The sequence below is a fragment of the Rhincodon typus genome, chromosome 11 (genome assembly GCF_021869965.1).
Source record: "Rhincodon typus isolate 14 chromosome 11, sRhiTyp1.1, whole genome shotgun sequence".
NCBI lineage: Eukaryota > Metazoa > Chordata > Chondrichthyes > Orectolobiformes > Rhincodontidae > Rhincodon > Rhincodon typus.
In genome coordinates, this window is record NC_063342.1 from 30,344,004 (window position 1) to 30,363,905 (window position 19,902).

The window sequence follows — 19,902 nt, forward strand, 5'->3', positions numbered from 1 at the left end:
GCTAGATCGTTTACTGTACACCCGATCCTTGTCTGTAAGATACCTTGCTAAAAATTGAAATCTGAGCTTTTAGAATTATTTAGAATGACACAACATGTAAACACATGAGAAAATCATTCCCATAGACTTATAACGATTTATAACATTCTGATTGAAATAATTTTATTTGGCAATGTTAGTCTGCTTTCATCTGGTTGTTCTTAACTGATCTTCATATTGAATGAGAAGTGGATTCAATGGCCCATGTAGCACACTCACCAATCTACTTATGTTCTCATGCAATCTTGAGCACAGCACAATCAAGGTTGGCTGCATTAAAAGTAATTTTCCACATTTGTACTAATACAGGGGTCAGCCCCTAGTTAAGCCCCTAGTCCTGTTCTATGTGCCAGAGAAGTCTCTGCAATGGTGAACCAATATGACTTCTCTTTGTCCACATGTACCTTCTCCAGCAATCATTAAATAAACCACTTGAAACCATCACCAAAAGGGTCAGCATTAAAAAAACTTAGCTTAACTTGGAGTCAGAAAACATTTAAACCGGAAGCTCCTGCAGTTATCACTGCCCCTTATTGATACCCTTCATCCAAATTCACTCCCTCCCATCACCAAAAAGCTGCCATTGATGCTGTGAATGGTGCTTTCAGCTCACTGAATACATTCTAATGAAGCCAATAGACCAATTTGCCACTATTCTGCTACAGGCTTCATAGGTAGCTGCCACATGTCCTGCACCATCATTGCAAAACAATTCAGGCACAGCCCTATTTTTAGATCAAAGATTCCCAACTCTACTTTTTAAATTATGATTTTAATATTTTTCTGCTTGTATTTTTCCTGTGCTTTCCGAAATAACTCCACAGAGGCAGGTGACAGAGGCAAGTCACCCTTTATTTACATGTGGAAAGTTATTGACATTGATCCAGCTTCCTCAGAGCCGGCTCTCAGAGCGGACAGAAACTCTGATGGTTCTGTTTATATCTGTCAGACAGGGGTCCCTGATAAGGACCAGATTAACAGCCTCATTCAGACAACTCATATCCTTTGAGATCCACCTGGCTGACATTGTTACAATCACTATATCCCTCCACCTCTGAGTCCGTGGACATAGGCTGATTTATTTTTATTTGTAGCTCTTCCTGGAATGTTTTAGCACCGGATCAGGTTCCTCCAACACTGCCTCTCATTTGGGTGACATGTAATGCACAGTAGCTTGCCTGTTGAGCCTGGAAGTGTTGGTCACAGCTGGAACTACTGGTGGTGTACCTGCAAGAGAGAGACAGCTCAATGCATCCACATTTGCTACTTGGCCTTCCAAACGGTGTTCCAACTTATAATTATATGCAATTAGTATTAAAGCTCACCATTGAATTTGGCCTGAAGAATGAACGGCACTGCCCTGTCCTCTTTAAATAGACCTAACAGTAGTTTGTAGTCCATTATTATTACAAATTTATATCCGTAAAGGTATTGGTGGAACTACCTGACTCGAAATGTGACTGCCAAATCTTCCTTCCCCATCATTAGCCAAAGTTCTGGATGCATACGCTATTAGATGCTCCTCTCCATTGGGCAACTTGCAAGTTAATACTATGGGAAGGCATCGCATGTCAATACCAGATCTCGCTTGGGATCATAGTGTGCCAACAACTTAGAGGATGATAGCTGTTTCTTCTCTTCCCTGAAGGCTATGGTTTTGGCTACGCGATCATTTCCAAGGCTGACCAATTTTTAAGAGGTGATGCAAAAGTGCTAGGATGTAGACCAGGTTATGTATGAACTTTCTGCAATAATTCACCAGCCCAAGAAAGACCTAAGCTCCATTACAGACATGGAAGCTGGGCACCTTTGATTGCCCTCATTTTATTTTCTAAAGGATGCAACCTGGACTTATCAACTCTAGCCCGTCTGGGTCACTTGGCATGCTTGTAATACACATTTTTTTCCTTCTAAGGTATACGCCCACCTGGGAGAAACATCTAAGGATTATGTCCAAGTTCTCTAAATGCTTTTTATTGGGCTTCCCTGGTATTAGCATGTCATCTAGATTAATGGTGACCTGGGGTAGACCTTGTTAAATGTTCTCCATCATCTACTAAAAAATTGTACAGGCTGATGATACCCCAAATGGCTGTCTTGTATATTGGTACAAGCCCTTATGGGTATTAATTTTAGCATACTTCTGGGAATCCTCATCTAACTGCAATTGCAAGAATGCATAGTTTATGTCCAGTTTCGCTAAGGAGGGACAGTCTCCACCTGCCAGCTTTGCATATAAATCCTCTATCTGAGGTTTAGGGTATTTATCTATATGCAAAAAGTGGTTTACCATTTGTTTAAAATCTCCACAAAGGTGAACTGAGCCATCAGGCTTCATAATTGGTAAGACCAGTGCTGCCCATTCCACAAATTGGACTGGTTTGATGATTCCCTCACCTTCCAGTCTTTTGATTTCTGCCTCTATTTTTACCGATAAGGCAAAGCACTGGCTGGCCTTGCAGAATTGTGGAATTGCTTCTTGGTCAAATTCAAGATTGCCTTGGCTCCTTTGATAGTCCCTAGATCTTCCTGAAAATCATTCGGTTATTAAATTAGGACTTCACTTAGGCAGCCATTTTCTAATCAAAAAATATTGAGCCAATCTAGGCGAATCTTTCTCAACTAATTTCAGCCCATCAAGCTTGGGCCCGAGCCTTTTACTACATAAGAGTCGTACAGCACAGAAACAGACCCTTCAGTCCAACCAGTCTATGCCAAACATAATCGCAAACTAAACTAGTCCCACCTGCCTGCTCCTGGTCCATATCCTTCCAAACCCTTCCTATTCATGTATCCATCCAAATATCTTTTAAACATTGTAATTGTACCCGCATCCACCATTTCCTCAGGAATGAACCAGCTACTTCTCATTTGAGACTTATCTGTAAAGGTTCCCAGGTATAGATTCTCAGTCTAGCTGATGTCTTGCGTAAACCTAGGGGTTGGAATCCAGAGTGAATTTTGTTAAAGAATGGTTGTGCGATCACTGACACGTTTGAACCGGTATCGACCACTATTAGAACCAGGCGACCATTTAACCAAACATTTAATTTGATTGGTTCCAAATTGGATGTTACTAAGCAATTTAACTGCTCCAAACAAAATGTAGATGAATCTTCCAGCGTGTGCATTCTCCTGAGTACTGGCCTATGAGTTCGCTTACTCAATTTAAGTCAAGTAGGACTCTTCTATTGTCTCAAATCCGTACACTGGCAGCAACTCCAATAGCTTGCTGGCCTGAATGCTGAAGAAAGTTTTAAACGCTTAGGTTCATTTTGGGGTTTTGCTGTGGGCTGAACTCTGTTCAGGATACGTCCTGAGTGAGGCTGTGCAATTGTCTTTATTCAAGTGGTCTTCCCCAAGATCAGTCAGATTGGTGAGGATGTTCATCTCCATTAGAATACCGTGCAATTCGCATGCTCCAGTTGTCATACGTTCCAATGATAAAGCCAGTTATAGCGCCTATGTGAAGTCCAGTTGGGCTTCAGCTAGTAGTCACTTTTGCATGGTTACATCATTAATCCCACATACAAATGGTCTCTAAGCATCTCATTAAGGGTTAAACCAAAGTCACATGCCTCTACCAGGCATCTTAACCTAGTCAAAAATCCCCACACAGATTCCCCTGGTTCTTGAATTATGAATACTGAAGAGCTCTTGTGGTGTAGTACCAATGTCCCTATCTCTGAGCCTTGAGGCCCAAGTTCAAGTCCCACCTGCTCCAGAAGTGTGTAATAACATCTCTGAACAGGTTTATTTGAAAGTTTCTAGCCTTGAATACAGTTAAACCATCATGCTGAACATAAGTGTCCCAGCACACTGTTCAGCTGCATCCTGCACTCAGGTAAATGGAGGCAGCATGAACTTTGTATGCTGCCTGTCTCAATAGGACCAGGTGTCGCATCATGCCTCACTGTTTAACAAACTAGCTTGGATGAATGCATAAAATCGCAACAAGGCCACCAAAATGAACAAATTACTTGCCATTCAGGACTTAAACATTCACACCAAGTTTCTTTCAATAACAGAGAAAAAGTACTCTTTGTTGCACTTAACTTTGAACAGTATAAAGCGTGGATTTCTAATTTATGAAATTTAAACTATGCCCCTTCAAAACACCAAATGAACACTTACTTACATTCTTCCATTTGTTTTAGGAAACAAAGGAAAATGTCAGAAGCAAAGACTGACACACCTACAGTGGGGATTATTCTTTGCATTATGGGTCTCACTGCAACAGAGACATGAGAATCAAACATTGCTGAGATAGTTCAGGATGATGGTATGTTCTCACCTTATGTCACTTCAACTTCCATAAAACAGTCATGATACAATCTGGCTTGAAATCCAAGCTGCATATGATGTTGACCCCAAATCTGTTGCTTTCAGAGCCAGCCTCTGGCTCATCCCAACACTCCAGTCCTCATTCTGTTTTCAGATACCAAAGGCACGTTGCCTGCCCAGTCAAAGCAATTCCAGAGCAATCACACAGAATAACCATCACTGGATCTGAAACTTGCAACCACCAAAGCAGGTACTGGTACTTTGTGAACTTGGGATAGTAGATAATTTTTTAGGATCAGCAAGTAGTGAGTCACCAGACAGTAGGAAGGACAGCGTGGAAGGATTACTCGTGCTAAGTGAATAGATGAATGGTCTGGCCTAATTCTCACTCCTTGCACTGACCTTGTTAATGGCTTGAGGGACTGAGTCCCTAATCCAGTTTCTAATCTGTATAAAAACCGAAAGAACGGCAGATGCTGTAAATCAGGAACAAAAACAGAAGTTGCTGGAAAAACTCAGCAGGTCTGGCGGCATCCGTGAAAAAAAAATCAAGAGTTAAAAAATGTGTCGGGTCTGGTGACCCTTCTAATCTGTATGTAAGTTTGTATTAGTGATGCACCAATTCACTGAAAGGTTTCCAAACCAGAATCATCTCATGTGAGCATTGGATGCTTGTCTCTATATAGTCTAGTTGAGGTGGCAAAGTGGCGGACAGCTGCAGAGATTTGATCTAGTCAGGCAGCTGAGCACTTCCTCAGCTGAGTTATTAACACATGAATTCAGTGGACCAGTGGTATTCAAGGTTCTACGGCATGCATCAACCCAACCTGATGCTGAGCTGACTCTTGACTTATCTAGCTGTGTAGTGGTACTAACTGCACAAGCTTGCTTTGTAGCACAGTACACTGCATGGACCAGAGCAAGAATATCAAATGCAAGGCCTGCACTATTTATAGATTTCAGCACTTTATGTACTGCACACAGTACAGTCAGAGTCATACAGCATGGAAACAGACCCTTCGGTCCAACCAGTCCATGCCAAACATAATTCCAAACTAAACTAGTCCCATCTGCCTGCTCCTGGCCCATATCCCTCCAAATCTTTCCTATTCATGCACCTATCCAAATGTCTTTCAAACACTAATTGTACCCACATCCATCACTTCCTCAGGAAGTTCATTCCACACACGAACTACTCTTTGTTTAAAAATACTTGTCCATCATATCTTTTTCAAAGCTCTCTCCTCTCACCTTAAAAACGTGCCCCCTAGTCTTGAAATCCCCCAATCTTGGCAAAAGACAACTACGATTAACTCTATCTATATCCCTCATTATTATTTTATAATCTTTTATCAGGTCGCCTCTCAACCTCCTACACTCCAGTGACAGAAGTCATAGGCTTTCCTTACAACTCAAACCTTCCGTACCCAGTAACATCCTGGCAAATCTCTTCTGAACCCTCTCCAGATTGATAATATCCTTCCTATAGCTGGGCGACCAGAACTGGACATAGAATTCCAGAAGAGGCCTCACCGATCTGTACAACCTCAACATGACTTCCTAACTCCTGTACTGAAAGGACTGAGCAATGAAAGCAATGAAGGCAAGCATGCTAAATGCCTTTTTAACCATCCTGTCTATATTTGACGTAATCTCCAAACAATTATGTACCCGCACCCCTAAGTTCCTCTGTTCTACAACACTAGCCAAGGCCCTACCATTAATTGTATAAGCCCTACCTTTGTTTGTTGTACTAAATCCCAATATATCACATTTATCCAGATTGAACTCCATCTGCCATTTTTTCAATCAATTGACCCATTTGATCAAGATCCCTTTGTAATCTGAGAAAATCTTCTTCATTGTCTACTGTACCACCAATTTTGGTGTCGTTCTCACACTTACTAACCATGCCTTCCATGTTCTCATCAAAATAATTTATATAAATGACAAACAAAAAAGGACCCAGAACTGATCCCTGTGGTGCTTATGTCATTAAGTGAGAGGATATTGTCAGTATGGACCAAATTCTAACATGTTAAATGGAAATGGGATCTATGTATGTACAAGCAAAGGAATTTGGTAGCACAGGATTATAGAATCGTAAAGTCAACACCTAAGGTTCATAGGACTATGGAAAAAATGCTAACAGAACAATGGTATCCAGGGCAATTTAATACAAAGACCAAAATGTGACATTACCCTGTGTAAAACTGCATCACGGTGGCTCAGTGGTTAGCACAGCTGCCTCACAGCACCAGGGACCCGGGTTCAATTTCACCCACAGGCAACTATCTCTGTGAAGTTTGCACATTCTCCCCATGCCTGCATGGGTTTCCTCCGGGTGCTCTGGTTTCCTCCCACAGAGATTTGCAGGTTAGGTGGACTGGCAATACTATATTGGCCATATTATCCAGGGATGTGCAGGTTGTGTGGATTAGTCATGGGAAACGCAGAGTCACAGGAATAGGGTGATGGGGGTGGGACTGGGTGAGATGCTCTTCAGACAGTTGCCGTGGACTCGATGAGCTGAAAGGCCTGCTTCCACACTATAGGGATTCTTGAAGAAGAAATGAAAAAGTATTGAAATTATTCAGAGTCAAGTCCAGGGAAAGATGAATCAATTAATTCTACTTAAATAAATACAGAAAATAAATTAATAAAATGTCCTATCAAAACTAACTAGTCCGAAGAGAAAGACATTAATTTTGCCAATGAATTGTTAGGAGACATCTTACTACCCAATTCAATTTTGGTACAATTGATAGTGTCTCAGAATTAGAGGATGCTTGGGGTCATAATATTCCTGAACTAAATCCAAAAACTCTTGAAAGGTTTTAATATCTGGTTCCTCAGAGAAAGTTATGCTCCGAATAACCGAAAAAGCTGCAAGTCCACAAGCTGTTAGGAGAATTACTTGTTGCTTTTCATCTGCCCCAATGTCATCTGCCTGGAAAAAAATAACACATTCTTTCCACATACTGGGCCCAGTCTTCGACAGCAGGATCGAATGAGTCAAGCTTCCCAAATAATGGCATGATGCCGGAAATGCTTACCACCACACAAAGACGACTGTTGCATGTGAATGTCTTTAGCAGCATGATTTTCTCTCATCACCACCGAAATAACTCCACAGAGGCCAGTATCCCATCACCAAGTCACCCTTTATTTACACATGGAGAGTCCTTGACACTGATCCAGCTTCCTCAGAGTGAACAAAACTGCTGACACTCTTTTCCATCTTTTTAAATTTTTTTTTAACATGTGCACAGTAGATGGGCTCTGACCAACCAGCTCAGAGCTAGTCCCTAGAATGAGGAGACTCTCTGAATCTCCTGAGATAACAAGGTGTAGAGCTGGATGAACACAGCAGTCCATGCAGGATCAGAGCAGGAAAGCTGACGCTTCACCCTTCTTATCTCAGATTCTCCAGCATCGGCAGTTCCTACTATCTCTCTGAATCTCCTGTTTATTTTTCTTTTAAGATTCCCCCACACTACAATTGCACTCAAACGGGGCTCAGCAGTGGTGCTTATATTTTCCCCACATCACTTATGGCTGTGTGTGAATGTGTAGTGAAACAGTAAAAAGATGAATCCTATTTGTATCTATCATCTAGGGCTCCCTAATCAGACCAGATTAACAGCCTCAATCAGGGAATTCTTTTCTATAAAGTCCACCTGGCTGACCTCATTATAATGATTACATTTTTGTGCTTTTCTTCTTACCTTGCCTCCTCAGGTGGCATCGACAATCTCCAGGGTGAAGCCAGCGCAGACTCCTGGCCTTGACAGACTCAAGGTAAAGCCTGGCACTGACTGGAAGCAAGGCCCAGCGCAACCCTAGGCTAGGCCTAGTGTGGACTCAAGGCAAGGCCTGGTATGGACTGGAGGCAAGGCCCAGTGTGAACTGGAGGGGAGGCCTGGTGCAGACTGGAGGTGAGGCCCAGTGCAGACTGACGGCAAGGTCAGTGCAGATTTGTCTGCTCCATCTTCTCTGCTTGAAAGGACTGTAATTCTGAATGTTTCATTCTTTATTCTTCTAATTTATTCCTAAGAATTTGAACCTAGATACCTTTCATTCATAAGATGGCACTAAAGTAATGCTGGACTTTTCATTTCTTTATTTTTCTAATTTATTCCTAAGAACCTGATGCGGATTAGGCTCTGGCTGCACACCAAACAGTAACCACCTACTCTCACAAAACATTCAGAAAGCAATTGGGTTGGAGGGTGAAATGTACTCTGAACTGTTACACTACCTGTCTGGTTATTCTTGAGCGACTGCAGTGTCTTCAGTTGATGACAATTCCTGCATTTCCCTTGCTTATCCAGGACAATGCGAAGTGCCCTGGCATTCCCATATAAAGCAAGACGTGCACTCCATGGATGTGTACTGTTCTGCCATCCCTTTATTAAGTAGACTATTAAAATACTATTTAAATAAATAAAGAATCAGCAGTTGTTCACGGTAAAAATTGCTTCTCCGGTGCTGACACAGGAAAGTGATAATATAATGGTAATGTTACTAGACTAGCATTCCGGAGTTACAGGTTGATGTTCTGGATAAATGGATTCAAATCCCACTATATCAGATCGTGAAATTTGAATTTAATTAAAAAGCAACATAGCCATTGTCATATATAACCATCTTGTTCACTAATGCCTTTAGGGAAGGAAAATCTGCCATCATTACATGATTTGGTCTTCATGAGAACAATGTAGTTGACACTTAACTGTCCTCTGGGGAATTTGGGCTATGCATTAAATATCCACAACGAATTAAAAAAGTTAACTGAAATGCTTCTTTACTTAAATCACCACCTAAAACCTGAAATTTTAATTTGCTGAAAAATTTCTACCACTTTAGCTTTTCTACCATCTATTATTTACTTTTAACATTATCCCTCGTTATGACTGATTATTTTAGCACTGATTTTTAATTTATAATAAAATACTAAATTAGCTTTAGCTTTTATTCTCAATAATCTGTCAAGTTTTACTTTAGAGTTGATTAATTTAGTTTAAACCAAATAAGTGTACTCACCGTCCCAACTATTTCCTTGACTGGCTAAATGGTCTACTCCTTCTCCAATTTCTTATCTTTCATATCACTTTGTGACTATTTTTCTTATTTAACCTCTCATGCTTGGTTCATATTCACTGGTCAAAACCATATCTATGCTATTTCAGTGTTTCCAACCTGGTTAACGGTACTTTGATCCCAAGCTGCTTCACAACGCTCTGATCCTGGACAGCTTTACATCGTTCCTGACCTGTTTCTTACAGCAACTCGTATTCCGCTTGGGAACCCTGCAGCCCAATGGTATCAATGTGGATTTCACAAGTTTTAAAATCTCCCCTCCCCCCCCACCGCATCCCAAAACCAGTCCAGCTCGTCCCTGCCTCCCTAACCTGTTCTTCCTCCCACCTCAAGCCGCACCTCCATCTCCTACCGACCAACCTCATCCCGCCCCCTTGACCTGTCCGTCCTCCCTGGACTGACCTATCCCCTTCCTAACTCCCTACCTACACTCACCTTTACTGGTTCCATCCCCTCCTCTTCGACCTATTTGTTTCCTCTCCACCTATCCTCTCCTCTATCCCTCTTCTATCCGCCTCCCACTCTCTCCCTATTTATTTCGGAACCCCCTTCCCCTCCCCCTTTTCTGACGAAGGGTCTAGGCCTGAAACGTCAGCCTCTCTGCTCCTATGATGCTGCTTGGCCTGCTGTGTTCATCCAGCCCTGCACCTTGTCGTCTCGGATTCTCCAGCATCTGCAGTTCCTACTATCTCTTACTGATCTAACCTGGGCAACACTGAACCAACCTGTTACACAGTGCTGCACTCCCAGTCTGCTTAACACTGCTCTCAACCTGCTTCACTTTCATTGTGACCTGCATCACAGTGATCCTGATGTGTTTCACACTGAATCAGGCTTAATATACACTGTCCCAATGGTCTGATTCACACCGTTCCCAACCTGCTTCACATGATCCTGATCTGCTTCACAGTTCCAGCTTCACAAGACCTGTCCTGCTTCACACTGTTCACAGTCTGCTTCTACTGTTATACATGCCTGGATGTGACAGGACTTCAGAGCTTTGATCTGATACGTTGGTTGTAGGATCATCTAGCATTGTCTAAATTGTATAACTTCCTCACAAATAGTAAGCCAGGCTGGACTACTTGCTACACCTAGTGGTTATTTGTAAAATAATATTGACGGCAACTTAGGGCTGAATTTGATGGGAGAAATTGCTTAAGGATCAATTTTGGCTAGTTTCATGGAGTGCTGCTCCGTGAGCCCTAATGAAATTTCTTGTGCTATTTTCTGAAACTTGCCTCAGTAGCTATGCACTATGCCTCTACATTGCCCCACTCATCATATCTTCCTTTTTGCCACAGGCAGAAGCACTTGCCATAGCCAGAACCACCCAGGATTCCAGGCGCTGGCATCACATTCACAATGTGGTTGTGTATCAGGTCCATAAGACCATAAGACATAGGAGCAGAAATTATGCCGTTTGGCCCATCGAGTCTGCTCTGCCATTCAATCATGGCTGATAAATTCCTCAACCCCATTCTCCTGCTTCTCCCCATAACTCCTGATCTCCTTGGTAATCAAGAACCTATCTATCTCAGTCTTGAATGTACTCAATGACCTGGCCTCCACAGCCTTCTGTGGCAGTGAATTCCACAGATTCACCACTCTCTGGCTGAAGACATTTCTCCTTATCTCCATTCTAAAAGGTCTTCCCTTTACTCTAAGGCTGTGCCCTTGGGTCCTAGACTCCCCTACCAATGGAAGCATCTTCCCAACATCTATTTTGTCCAGGCCAGTCAGTATTCTGAAAGTTTCAATTAGGTACCCCCTCATCCTTCTAAACTCCAATGAGTATAGTCCCAGAGTCCTCAAACGTTCCTCATGTTAAGCTTTTCATTCCTGGGACCATTCTCATGAACCTTCTCTGAACTCGCTCCAAGGCTAGTACATCCTTCCTGAGATATGGGGCACAAAACTGCACACAATACTCCAAATATGGCCTGACCAGAGCCTTATAAAGCCTCCACTTCCACATTCAAAACTGGTGTAAAAATCTAACTGATCAGCCATCCTGATTTCTGCCCATTGGGTCTTGATTCTGGATAAAGGCACTCCCCTGGTGCCACAATTGCCTGAATTGCTTGCAATATGGCAGGCCTTTTCCAAAGAAGGCAAACAGGCAACATCCCCGACATATCTACAAGATTCCGCTCTTATTTCCTGCTGAAACAGCAGGATGTTTTCTGAAAAAGGGTCTAGGCCCGAAACATCAGCCTTCCTGCTCCTCTGATGCTGCTTGGCCTGCTGTGTTCATCCAGCTCTACACCTTGTTATCTCAGGATGTTTTGCAAGTTGGGAACCCATTTGATTGATCACCATGTTTGGCTAAGGCTCTTAATCCAGGTCACAGCCTCTCACCTTAAGGCTCACTAAACAATCAAGGCTGGCTGGATGATGCATCAATCCTGTCAAAGAAAGAATGTCTAATTAAAGGGACCATGACATGTATCACCAGCACTTAGATTTTTGAGCTGCAGCATCCACAAGTATGGAGTCGACATGTGTGGTCATTCTCACCTGGAGGTCATGCTGAGACACTACAGTGAGAATAGATCTCCTGAGGCTGAGAAGAATAGGACTGTTTCTGCATCCAAGCAGGCATGTACGGAACTGGCTGAGGAAATCAGATTTGTGACCCCTCCAACCTGGAAACAATGCACTATGTAAATTCAGAACCACAAGAAAGCCTGATGGGCAATTTTCTTTCTTGTTACTAATTTAAGGGATGTGGGCATCGTTGGCTAGGCCAGTATTTATTGACTACTGCTAATTTCCTTAGAGAAGATGGTGTTAAGCTGTCCTCTTGAACTGCAGCAATCCTTGGGACACTCAAAATGCTGTCAGGAAGGGTACTTTTGGATTTGATTCAGAAATAATGAAACAACAGAGATATAGTTCCAAGTCAGGATTGTGTTTGGTTTAGAGAGGAACTTGTGGTGGTTTTCGTATGCATCTGCTGCCCTTGTCCTTCTATGTGGTACAGATAATTGGTTTGGAAGGTGCAGTCAGAGCAATCTTCATCAGTTACTGCAGTGTCTTCATGTCTGTAGTACACACTGTTGTCACTGTATTGGTAATGAGATGAATGTTGAAAGTGGTGGATGGGTGCAAATCAACATGCTGCTTCATCTGGAATTGTATCAAGCATCTTAAGTGCTTTTGGAGCTGCATTTGACCAGGCAGGTGAACTGTATTCCATCACATTTCTGACTTATGCTTCGCAGATGGTGGACAAGCACTGGAAAGACAAGTGAAGCACTCACCACAGAATTCCTAGCCTTTGACCTTCTCTTATAAACACAATATTTATATGGCTGGTCCAATTCCTTTACTGCTCAATGGTAACCCTCAGGATATCTATAGTGGGGGATTAGCAATTGTACGGCCATTAAACATCGAGAGTGATGGTTAGATCTTCTTTTGGTGAAATGGTCATTTCTTAGCATTGATGTTACTTGGCATGAATGATACTTACCACTTATCCGCCCAAGGCAGAGTTGAAGTTGAATGAACACCACCAGATGGCCTCCTTATGTCCTCTTTACAACTTGCTTTCCTACTTATCATTGGGTCATTAGCAAATTTAGCAACCATACTATTCACCTTTTCATCCTAGTTGTTTATACAAATTGTAATATTGTGTCCCAGCATTGATTTATGTGGTACATCATCTTACCAACCAGAAAATGAACAATTTATGCCTACTCTCTAGTCTTGCTACCCAGCCATTCTTCTGTCCAAGTTATCCCATGTGACATGAGCTTTGATTTTCCACAATAGGCTTTGATGTAGAAATTACACTTTCTGGAAACCTAAGTTCCACGCATCCACCAGTTCCCCTTTATCCACAGCGTAATTCTTCCACAGTTCGAATAAACTGGTTAAACATGATTTCACAAAACTATGTTGAATCTGCCTGATTTCCTTGAACGTTTCTAAGTATGTGTTAAGCTAACTATGAGTTGGTCTGTAGTTTCCTGCTTTCTGTCCTCTTCCTTTTTTGAATAAACAAGTCACATTCACTATTTTCCAATCGAATGGAACATTCCAAAAATCTGAGAAATTTTGGAAAATTACAATCTACACATCTACTATCTTGCTACAAATTTCTTAGAAGATCATAAGATGAAGTCTATAAACACCCATGGACTTGACAGCCTACAGCTTTTGGAGTTTGCTCAGAACGAGTTTCCTGCTTATTGATATTCTTAGGTTCCTCCCTCCCTTTCACTTCTGAACTTACAGCTGCCATTGCGCCTCGATGATGAGGGAACCAAATGTTAAATGTGGTGGATGGGAGGTCAGGAAAATCAAGTTGAATATTTCATACTGCATGATGTTGTGTCTCTTGAAAATTGTTGGAGCTACATGAATTTCAGAAAGTGGACAGTATTCCACCACATTCTTGACTTGTAAATGGAAGTCAGGGTAGATGCAGGGAGGATGTTCCCGATGGTGGATGTGTCCAGAACCAGGGGTCACGGTATGACGATTCAGGGTAGACGATTTAGGACGGAGCTGAGGAGACATTTCTTCACCCAAAGAATGGTGAGCCTGTGGAATTCATTACCACAGGAAGTAGTTGATGCCAAAACATTGAATGCATTCAAGAAGCAAATGGGATCAAAGGTTATGGGGAGAAAGCAGGATTAGGCTATTGAGTTAGACAATCAGCCATGGTAATGAAGAATGGCGGAGCAGGCTCAAAGGGCTGAATGGCCTCCTCCTGCTCCTATCTTCTATGTTTCTATGAACAGGTACTGGGAAATTAGGAGGTGAGCAATTTAGCAGAGAATTCCTAGCCTCTGACTTCTTCTTCCAGCTACAGTATTTATACGGCTAATCCTGCTCAGTTTCTGGTCAATAGTAACCCCAGGATGTTTCTACTGCCAGATTCGATGATGATAATGCTATTGAATGTCAAGAGGTGATGGTAAGATTCTCTCTTGTTGGAGACAGTTATTGCTTGGTAGCTATGTGGCATGAATGCTTATTTCAACTTATCAGGCCCCCAACCTAGATGTTGTCCATATCTTCCTACATATGAACAAAATTGCTTCAGTCATGGTTGCTGCTGAACATTGTGCAGTCAAGAGTGAACATCCCATTTATGACCTCATGATGAAGGGAAGATCATTATTGGAACAACTGAAGATGGTTAGATCTGGGACACTACTTTGGTAAATTCCTGCAATAATGTCCTTGCACTTAAAGGATTGACCTCTAACAACCACAAGTATCTACCTTTGTGCTAGGTATAACTCCAGCTGGTGGAGAGTTTATCTCCTGTTTCTGTTGATCACAGTTTTGCTAAGATTCCCAAAACATTAACTATGCTTTCTCTCTATTGAAGCTGTCAGACCTGTGTTTTCCAGCGATTTCTGTTTTTGCTCCTTGATGCTACGTTCATTCAAATGTTGCTTTGATGTCAAGGGCAGCCAATCTCACCTCACCTCTGAATTCAGCTCATCATATTTGGACCAAGGCTGCAATGAGGTCAAGAACTAGACCCAATCTGAACAACAATGAGCAGGTTGTTCCTTTGCAAATGTCATTTGATAGCACTAATCAACTCTTTCACATTTTGCTGATGAAGAGGAAACGGACAGAGCAGTAACTTGCTGGGTTGGATTTGCCCTGTTTTTTTGGAGACAGTATACACACAATTTTCCCCATTGTCAGGTGCCAGTATTGAACCTATGTTGGAACAGCTTGACTAGGGGCATAGCCAGATCTGAAGCACAAGTCTTCAGTACTTTTTGCTAGAACATTAGGGATCATAGTCTTTTGCAGTAACCAATGCTTTTGGACATTTCTTGATATCACATGGAATGAAGTAATTAGCTTAAGAAGAGCATCTGTGATGTTAAGGACTTTGGGAGGAGGCCGAGATGAATCAACCAATTGGTACTTCAGATTGAAGATGGATGCAAATGCATCAGTTTTGTCTTTTGATGTACAGGAAGTCTTTGGGTTGCAAACAGGTTATGGTCAGATGTCCGTTTGTAAGTTGATTTGTATGTAAGTCAGAACACAGTGCAGAACAATATAAAGTAGCTATTCATAAGTACAGGATATGTTTGTATGTTGGATCTTTAAAATGACAACACTGTATGGGATTGCATTCATCATTACAAGCGTTCATAAGTCAGATATTCACAAATCAGGGAACCCCTGTATTGGGCATCCCCGTTGTTGATGATGAGGGATATTTGTGGAGTCTCTTCCTCATGTTAGTCACTGAATTGTCCATCACCATTCACAATTAGTCCTGGTGGGACTGTAGAGCTTAGCACTGATTAACTTGTTGTGGTGTCTATTTGCCCTGTCAATTGCATTTGCTCCTGCTGTTGGCATGCAGTAGTTCTGTGTTGTAGCTTCACCAAGTTGACACCTTTTTTTGTGGATGTATCTGGTGCTGCTGCTCGCATGATTTCCTGAATTTTTCCCTGAACCAGGATAAATCTTCCAGCTTCATGGTAATGCTGCAGTGGACCCATGTATCATCTGATATCATGAGACTTCATAAGATACAGAGCCAATGCTAAGGACTCTCAAGGCAGCTCACTCCTAACTTTACATTATATATCACCATCCTTGCTGTGTCTGTCCAATGGTGGAACAGGACATATCCAGGGATAGTAATGGTGTTATCTGGGATATTTTCAGTAAAGTCTAGTTTTGTGAGAACAACCATGCCAGCTGTTGTTTTTCTGGTCCATGGGATAGTTCTCCCAATTTCAGTACATTAGTAAGGATGAGTTTGCTGGTCCAACAGACCTATGTGCATTGTTGTTATTTCCGGTGCCTTTCTCAATGCTAGACGGTCTGTCCTGTTTTACTCATTTTATCATACTTAGTAGTGGTTAGTTAAAACCGAGCGGCTTGCTAGGCCATTTCAGAGGACAGTTAAGAGTAAACCACATTGCTGTGGGTTGAGCCTCATGTACGCCAAACCAGGTTTGGATGATAGATTTCCTTCCCTAAAAGACATACGTGAACAAGATGGGTTTACATGATAATTGTCAATAGTTATATGGGACTAAATCTGTGTTTTTTTGGCCAAGTACAAGTTGCATAAAATTTTTGAAACGACTCTTTTTTGCTGTGCACTTTCTCACAATATCTTACCATCTCACCTCATTAGTCACATATACTATCCTTACAGATTTCCTCGTGTCCAATTCCAATCCTTTTTACTTCATGCCATTCCTGGAACAACTTGCCACTGTTGTGATATGCCAGTATTCACTGGCAATCTGGCAACCATGCCATCTTTAAAAAAAATTGTCTACTCAGACAAGCACTGTCAGTCTGGAACTGCCCTACATGGTTACTAAAATTTGCCATGGCGTGCAGGGATAGTTCGGTGCCCCTCTTTTGGAACACAGAGGTCCTGCGAGCTGGATAGTTACAAGGACGAGATTTCCTCTTTGCTCAGGACTTGCAGACAAGGCCATCAAACCAGACCATACTTGTCTGGTCAGAGGTTGTTATCCAGGTTAGAGTATTCTCAGGCATTTTGAGGAAACTCAGCATTGTAGGAAGAAGGTCAATGTCTTTGTCCATTCCGCCAGTGTAAGCCATCATCCTCCACTACCTCACATTCACTCTATCTCTGTTACTGCAGCCACCTCCCCCCAAGATTCAAGCTCTATCACTCATTATTGCTTGCAATGTCTTCCCTCAATCACTGTCACCCACCCAACCTTCAACGTGAAAACCTTTGCACTGCCTACCACTAGTCTGGGAAGCCTCCCCACCTGCATCAAACATAATAGCTGCGCCATCCACTTTCACCTCCCATAATGCACATCTCCTTCCCATTCCAGGTGGAAAACAGCTCACAATAGGGCAGAAAGAGTCAAGATGGGTATTGAGCTCTGAAAATTCTGTTCCTCAGCCCTAACACAACCCAAATGGCTGACTGAACACATCCAAGCATCTGGACTGGTATTGGAGGCTGCCCTTGACTAATAATACCAGGACCTTTCAGAGAAGGCTATCTTCCTTGACATAACTAAGGCCTGCTGACAACCATGGCACTTTCCTGCCTTTGTTTCTGTGTTAAACAGTACAGCAATACAGAAGTAATATGAGACAGATAGACTTAGCTGTGGGGGCAAAGCTCACAAAGGCAGGGCAAGGCAACACAAGGCAGGGATGATGTGAGCATCTAGGTAGTCTCAGGGTAAGAGAACACTATGACAACAAGCAAAGAGCCCTGAATGCAGCCTAGTCCAGTCTATGAGCCGGGTGCATGTCCCTGATCACACAGTGTCTTTGCTCTAGATTACAATGATAGTTCCCGGGTCAGCTCAAGGTGCAGTACTGAAGTGTAGAAACACTCTGTAAGTGGATCAGAGATGTTCCAAGGTTCAAAGAGGCTTGATCCAATGTCTGTGGACATGAGGTGCCAGAGGAGGGGGTGGAAGCAGGTATAATTACAACATTTAAAAGACATCTGGTTGGATACGTGATTAAGAGGAGTTTAGACAGAAATGGGCCAAATGCTGGCAAATGGGACTACGTCAGTTTAGGATATCTGGTCAGCGCAGACGAGTTGGACCAAAAGATCTGATTCCATGCGATATGACTTTATGACTCTACGTGGCTAGTGCCCATGAAGCGTGTCCTGAGTTGCTGATGTCCAGTGTCAAACATAGAGGTCTTTCGGAACAAGAATGAACTGAAGTTAAGAAGTACCTGCTCTGAATTCCACGTCAAGAATTCTTCATGTCTGTAATAAAACAAAGAACTGTAGATACTGAAGATCTAAAACAAAAACAGAAATTGACAAAAACAGAAATTGCTGGAAAAACTCATCAGCATCTGTGGAGAGAAAGTGGAGTTAATGTTTTAAGTCTGGTGACCCTCCTTCAGAATGTCCAGCTTCTTGATGTCTAGGTTGCTAGGCATGTTTGGTAAGATTGGAAACTGAATATTAATGAGGCAAGTTCTGTCATTAGCAAGGTGCTTAACAAGCAATAATTTCCTTTAATTAGCAACTTGCCACTACCTAGTAAGAAACTCAGCATGGGGGATTCTGTGGTGCAGTGTAAGTGCAAGAGATGTGGCCCACCTGTTCCAGACGTATGTAATAGCATCTCTGAACAGGATGATTGGGGAAAAATAGACTAAATTAAAAAATCAAGAAACCCATCATGTCGCTTGTCAAAAGCATAAAAGATGGAGCAAAATGCTCCTGATTCCAAGATAAGCCTTCCTGGGTTTCTCATGCTGTTTTGCCACAAATCACATCGTTCAGACCCTTATAAGATTCCATCATAGTTTCCATAAGACTAATTTTTAATTCTGGATTTTTATTGAATTCAAATTTCAACATTTTCCAAGCGATTCAATCCCATGTCCCCAGAACATTAGCCTTGGACTCTGATTTGCTCATCTGACAATTCCACTATACCATTGTTTTCCTTCAGTTGTATAACACTTTCCAATGCCAAAACCTATACTATTGTCTTTCAAAACATCCATTTGTATGGCACTCGGTAGGATAACAGACCTTGGAACTGACTTCATTCCTGTCTCTCCATGTGCCCATTTAGGGAAACAACATTCACAGTTACTGTCAATCTTTTGTCCTCTTTCAATCATGCCTCACAATCACCCTTGACAAATAGTGTCATCCTCTCCTTTCCACACAAATCATCACGAATACTCATACCTCTCCTTGCAGACTTGGCAAGAGATAGAAATCAGAATAGGTTGGGCTGTCCAGTGAGAAGCACGTTATCTGTTGCTGGCAATGTATGCAAAACTACTGAGGAAGGAGACTGTAGATGTCATCACAATTAATGTGACAGCCTGAACTTCCCAAGGCATGGTGCTTACTTGGGTTAACGGAACTGATCTTTCACTCATAGTGGCCCTACGTTGGAGGTCTCGCCTCTTACCAGTTAGGTCCCAACATCCATACCTCTGCGTTTTGCAGAGGCAAGTGGCTGAGGAGAAGGGAGCTGGTACTGTTGGAGTAGTTGATGGTGGGCTTCTGCTGTTGGCCTTTTGAGAGTGCCAGATGCAGCTGCATAAGATGCTCATGTGCTGTGGTGAAGGCTGGCAGCAGAGAAGTGCTGCTAAAGATGAATTATGCATTCGGTAGATGAAGTGCCTTCCAAGAAACTGAAAATTATCAGCCAAGCCAGTAATAGGAGTCTCTGAGGTAAGAAATATTTTGAACAGCAGCCTCTCAGCTGGCAGTAGTTGGAGCTCCTCAGCGTAAATGTTTAAACCCTTCCTGGGCTTGTGAACTTCACTAATGAAGCTCCTCCTGCTGTTTATTTGCACTAATGATCTTGGAAAACTCTTGTTAGGTCAGGAACCAGGTTAGTTGCTGAAGAATCCAGAATTGAGGGTCGAAACAATTTTTAAAAAATATTTTTGGAATATCTCATTGCTCAACAGCAAATTTCCCACTCACTCTCAAACTCACCAGGTGAAACATGAAAAGGGTGC

General features: G+C 42.3%; 1 long non-coding RNA gene across 1 annotated transcript in view; it reads right to left on the minus strand.

The window, feature by feature from the left end:
- The window catches only part of LOC125484325, a 21,523-nt gene continuing 1,621 nt past the window's right edge, over nt 1–19,902 (minus strand). The window contains exons 2-3 of the long non-coding RNA XR_007263152.1: nt 18,136–18,169; nt 1–1,266 (exon numbers count right to left, since the gene is read on the minus strand). This is a non-coding gene — a long non-coding RNA (uncharacterized LOC125484325). The remainder of the gene's footprint in view (nt 1,267–18,135; nt 18,170–19,902) is intronic.